We start from the raw sequence: 6,524 nt of genomic DNA, 5'->3' as shown, positions 1-6,524 counted from the left end.
TTATGATGGTTCTTCCCCTCTACTCTCTTGTAATGGATTGAGTTTTCTCTTTGAAGTTATCTTATCGGATTGAGTCTTTAAGGATTTGAGAACACTTGATGTATGTCTTGCCGTGTTTATCTGTGGTGACAATGGGATATCACGTGATCCACTTGATGTATGTTTTGGTGATCAACTTGCGGGTTCCGCCCATGAACCTATGCATAGGGGTTGGCACACGTTTTCGTCTTGACTCTCCGGTAGAAACTTTGGGGCACTCTTTGAAGTACTTTGTGTTGGTTTGAATAGATGAATCTGAGATTGTGTGATGCATATCGTATAATCATACCCACGGATACTTGAGGTGACATTGGAGTATCTAGGTGACATTAGGGTTTTGGTTGATTTGTGTCTTAAGGTGTTATTCTAGTACGAACTCTTGAATAGATCGATCTGAAAGAATAACTTTGAGGTGGTTTCATACCCTACAATAGTCTCTTCGTTTGTTCTCCGCTATTAGTGACTTTGGAGTGACTCTTTGTTGCATGTTGAGGGATAGTTATATGATCCAATTATGTTATTATTGTTGAGAGAACTTGCACTAGTGAAAGTATGAACCCTAGGCCTTGTTTCCTAGCATTGCAATACCGTTTATGCTCACTTTTACCACTTGTTACCTTGCTGTTTTTATATTTTCATATTACAAAAACCTATGTCTACCGTCCATATTGCACTTGTATCACCATCTCTTCGCTGAACTAGTGCACCTATACAATTTACAATTTACCTTGCTATTGGGGACACAAGAGACTCTTTGTTATTTGGTTGCAGGGTTGTTTGAGAGAGACCATCTTCATCCTACGCCTCCCACGGATTGATAAACCTTAGGCCATCCACTTAAGGAAATATGCTACTGTCCTACAAACCTCTGCACTTGGAGGCCCAACAAAGTCTACAAGAAGAAGGTTGTGTAGTAGACATCCTGGTGCTATCGTACATCCACGTTGATGGAGACTTCAACCCACGAAGGGTAACGGTTGCGCGAGTCCACAGAGCGCTCCACCCACGAAGGGTCCATGAAGAAGCAACCTTGTCTATCCCACCATGGCCATCGCCCACGAAGGACTTGCCTCACTACGGTAGATCTTCACGAACTAGGCGATCTCCTTGCCCGTACAAACTCCTTGGTTCAACTCCACAATCTTGACGGAGGCTCCCAAGTGACACCTAACCAATCTCGGAGATACCACTCTCCAAAAGGTAATAGATGGTGTGTTGATGATGAAGTCCTTGCTCTTGTGCTTCAAATGATAGTCTCCCCAACACTCAACTCTCTCTCACAGATTTGGATTTGGTGGAAAGATGATTTGAGTGGAAAGCAACTTGGAGAAGGCTGAGATCAAGATTCATATGGTTGGAATGGAATATCTTGACCTCAACACATGAGTAGGTGGTTCTCTGTCAGAAAATGTATGATGGAAGTGTAGGCATGTTCTAATGGCTCTCTCCACGAATGAAGAGTGGGTGGAGGGTTATATATAGCCTCCACACAAAATCTAACCATTACACACAAATCACCAAACTCGGTGGACCGAATAATGAAACTCGGCCAGACCGATTTAGTTCAAAATGTGAACGTTAGGCTTTTCGGTGGGATCGACATGTCAACTCGGTAGGACAGATTTCATTAGGGTTAGGGCATAACGTAATCTCGGTGAGACTGATTACACAAACTCGGTGGGACCGATTTTGGTAATAAGCTAACTAGAGAGTTGGTCAGGCAAACTCGGTGGGACTGATTCGCTCATCTCGGTGAGACCGAAACATTATGAAAGGGAAACAGAGAGTTTGCATTGCAAACTCGGTGCGACCGATCGCTCTTCTCGGTTGGACTGAAACGTTATGAAGGGAAACAGAGAGTTTGCAATCCCATCTCGATGAGACCGAGATCCCTATCGGTAAGACTGAACGGACTAGGGTTTTGTGGCAGTGGCTATGTCAACTGAACTCGGTGGCGCCGGATAGAAAGTTTCGGTGGGCCCGAGTTTGACTTTTGGTTTGGGACATATGTGGATATGAGTAAGTAGTTGAGGGTTTTGGAGCATCTCACTAAGCACTTTGAGCAAGTAACCTATTAAGCAACACCTCATCCTCTTTTTAATAGTATTGGCTTTTCCTATGGACTCAATGTGATCTTGGATCACTAAAAGTAAAATGTAGAGTCTTGAGCTTTAGAGCTTGAGCCAATCTTTTGTCCTTAGCATTTTGAGGGGTCCACATTTCTCATCCATGCCATGACAATCATTGAGCTTTCCTGAAATATTTATCTTGAGATATCATTAGCTCAATGAGCTATATGTTGTTAGGAATTACCAAAACCACCCAGGGATAGTTGCACTTTCACCTACCCGTAGCGATCCACTGCCTCCACCCTGATTGTGTCGCCTGCATGAAATTTTTGTTCCACTGTACTCTAACTTTTTTCTTAAGTTATTAATTGATCTCAGTAACTTCAAAAACTTGTACAGAAGCCTTGTTTCGGCCTTTCTGGCGTCGCTGAATATGGGCTGAGTAGCCACGTAAGGTTTTAATGTACTACACATGCCTTTTTCCAACATCAGCAATGCAACTGGGCCGACAGTTGTACACAATCCGGGTCAACTTGTTATTCTCTACCCCGCTGGGCTGCAAATCTTTCCTAGGAAGGATACATTAGGCTTAACAAGAAAATAGGCATTAAGAAATAAGAAATGGGATGTAATTATAAAAACTGGGCAGTAACTATAAAAATGCACCAAACACGTAATTAGTTTATAAAATATTACTTTTGGATTTTGAAAATTTTAATTTCATTAATTGTTGTGCGCGCAATGTTTCATTGGATTTTTACGTAATACAAGTTTATATTGAAATTGTATTTAATCTGACTAGAAATTTCAGGACAAAACTATTTTGGATCCCATCAAAATGTGGGAAATTTTATTGAATTCTGTTTTGAATGGTTGGTTGAAGTTATTAATCGTTGTCCTAGCTAGAAAATGGGCTGTTATTTTAACAAACTGTAAATGGGCTGTAGTAAATTCCATTAGAATTCAAAAATGGGATGTACATTCTTACAAATCGCAAATGGGCTATAAGTTCTCTGCCACACACTTGTGGGCCTACTAAGTTGACGTGTATGCAAGGCTTTGTCAACTTATAGTCAACACATGGTTCTAGCAGCAGTGTCCGTTGGATGTCCATCCAACGAATGTCGTGCTTCTTCTTCAATCTCGGATATTCTAGCTTCAGCCGCCCAAAAATGATTCCTCCCCCTGACATCTGGGGCGCACCGTTTCGGAGGCTGACCTGTGGGCCTACTAAGTTGACGCGTACCAAGGGATTTGTCAACTTAGTCCCTATAAACGATTCTAGATGTAGTGACCGTACGATGTCCATTCAACGGCCGTCGTGATTCTTCAACCTCTGGTCTTGTTGCTCCAGCCGCCCAAAGCAGCGCCGGTCGTGCCGCCTGCTCCTGCCTCCCATGGCCGGCTGATCTGTCGCGGAGGCCTCACTGCCCCTACCACTCCCACCGCTGGCTAGGCCCTGCAGCGACGGCATCCTCACACCACAGCCGAACCAGTGAACCCTCGTACTCCTCTCCGCGTGGGCATCCACTGCCACGTCTTCCTCGGCTCCGCGTTATCCCCTTCATAGGCCTCGCTGTCGTCCACCGCCTTGGTGCTCTTGGCGCGGCGTGGTCAATGTGGTCAACGACCGACTTCCATCGGAAGAGTACTGTACGTGGAGAGGCTGACAGCTGGGTCCACGGCCGCAGCAAGGAAGTGCCTCCTTATTACGCGGAAAATAATTATTCCTCCACCTGACAGAAGGGACCCATCGAACGGGCCACCATATTTTGCGAAAAAAATATTTCCCCCCTGACTGCTGGGACCCACCAGCTATATCTTCGCATACAAGGAAGTGCGTCCATATTACGGGCAAAAAAATGATTCACCCCTGACTGCTGGGACCCACCAGCTACATCTTCGCACGCAAGGAAGTGCCCGACATTCGGGACCCACCTGGTCGAAGCATACGTAGCGTTGTCATTCTGGCCGCGAACGTGTACGTACATACTGGTCGATGTAGGGGCGCGCACGTGTCGTAGTAGAGGCGCACACATAGCATGTACACTTTCGTACAGCGGCTAGGGTGCATGAAAGAAAATACGGCCACGTACGTACATACAGGCGGGGTCTCGAACGCCTACTCGCGCATACGTGCGGCCAGCGCTCGTGTACATGGCTGGGTCGGAACAGAGAAGCTGCGCCGTCGTCGTGTTCATGGGGAGGCAACGAAATGCGTCGTGTTCATCAGGAGCCAACCGGCTTGGATGGAATAGCCGATGGAAACGAGGCCTGGCATACCGCAGAACGGAGGAAACAACCTTGTGTTCGACCGGCCATGGTTGAAACGGGATCCTGTTCATCGGGAGGGGTCTGGCGTACCGCAAAACGGAGGAAACGGGCCTCCTACGGTCGAAATGGGGTCCTGTTGATCGGGAGGGGCGTGGTGTACTGCAAAACAGAGGAAACAGACTTGTGTTGGAGTGCTACGGTCGAAACGGGGGTCATGTTCATTGTGAGGGGTGTGGCGTACCGCAAAACGGGACTCCACGATATACTATTCATCTCCACCGTCGACCTCCTCTAGCCTCCACGGGCTACCGTTCATCCACCGTCGACCTCCTCCAGCCTCCACCTGTGACTGTTCATCCATGGGCTCCCGTTCATCCAGCCTCGACCGCGCGCTCCTCCACCGGCTACTGTTCAACCAGCCCTCTCCACGGGGTCCTGTTCAACCACCCCTCCACGGGCTACTGTTCATCCAGCCCTCCACCGGCTACTGTTAAACAAGCCCTCCACGGGGTTCTGTTCATCCAGCCCTCGACGGGTTCCTGCTCATCCACGCCCAACTGGCTCGATCAATCGGGGTCCTGTTCATCTAGCGACAACGGGCTCTACTACCACGGGGTCCTGTTCATCCAACCCCCCACCGAGAACTGTTCATCCAAACCCCCCAACAACACTCACTATTCATCCAGGGAAGGAGGCTGCAGGGTTCGATCGGCTTTAGTTAGCAGTTGTAGCGAAGGAATCACTCGGGTTCAATTGACAACAAGGGATCGATCGCTCGGGTTCAGTAACGTAGCTAGTGCAATCGCTCGGGTTCAGTAAGAGCCCAATGCCTCGCTCGGGTTCAGTTAGAGCCCAACGCCTCGCACACACGCGTGTACGTACGAGAGAAACGCACATCGCTCGGCCCCCGACCACCCACCATAACTGGGAACTCCCCCGATATTTTCCTCGCCCTTGCTTCTACCACGGTTTTTTCTGTCATGGACGGCCCAAAGAATGTCATGCAGCTGCGTCTCCGGCCCTCCCAGGACAAAATGCTCATTTTCTGCCATGATTTTTTGTCATAGAAGTAGGACCCCACCACATCTATGATTATACTGGGTTTTGTCACAATTATCGTCATAGAAGTTTCATAAGCATGACAGGAAAAAATTCGTTCGGCCCAAAATGTCACGGACGTGTCTTTTTTTGTAGTGTGTGTAACTGTGGAGGGGGGCACCGCACATGACTAAAAGATCAACTTGTGTGTTCTAGGGTGCCCCCTCCTCACGTATATAAAGGAGGGATGGAGGAGGAGGCCGGCCAAGGGTGGCGCACCCAAGGGGGGGGGGGTCCTACTCCAAGTAGGATTCGCCCCCCCTTTTCCTATTCCAACAAGGAGAAGGGGGAAGGAGGAGGAGAGAAGGAAAGACCCCCCAACCCTAGTCCTATTCGGTTTGGGCTAGGGGGGCGCGCGCCACTCTTTTGCATGCCTCCTCTCTTCCACCACTAGGCCCATGAGGGCCAATAACTTCCCGGGGGGGTCCGGTATCCCCCGGTACTCCGAAACTCATCCGAAACGACCCGAACCATTCCGGTGTCCAAATATAACCTTCTAATATATGAATCTTTATTTCTCGACCATTTAGAGACTCCTCGTCATGTCTGTGATCTCATCCGGGACTCCGAACAACCTTCGGTCATCAAATCACATAAATTGATAACACAAATCGTCATCGAACGTTAAGCTTGCAGACCCTTAGGGTTCGAGAACTATTTGGACATGACCGAGACACATCTCCGGTCAATTACCAATAGCAGAACCTGGATGCTCATATTGGCTCCTACATATTCTACGAAGATCTTTATCAGTCAAACCGCATAACAACATCGTTGTTCCCTTTGTCATCGGTATGTTACTTGCCCGAGTTTCGATCGTCGGTATCACCATACCTAGTTCAATCTCGTTACCGTCAAGTCTCTTTACTCGTTCCGTAATGCATCTTCCCACAACTAACTCATTAGTCATGTTGCTTGCAAGGCTTATAGCGATGTGCATTACCGAGAGGGCCCAGAGTTACCTCTCCGACAATCGGAGTGACAAATCCTAATCTCGATCTATGCCAACTCAACAAACACCATCGGAGACACCTGTAGAGCATC

This window comes from Triticum aestivum, chromosome 4D, assembly GCF_018294505.1.
Source record: "Triticum aestivum cultivar Chinese Spring chromosome 4D, IWGSC CS RefSeq v2.1, whole genome shotgun sequence".
In the NCBI taxonomy this organism is placed as follows: domain Eukaryota; kingdom Viridiplantae; phylum Streptophyta; class Magnoliopsida; order Poales; family Poaceae; genus Triticum; species Triticum aestivum.
This window is presented reverse-complemented; position numbering follows the sequence as displayed.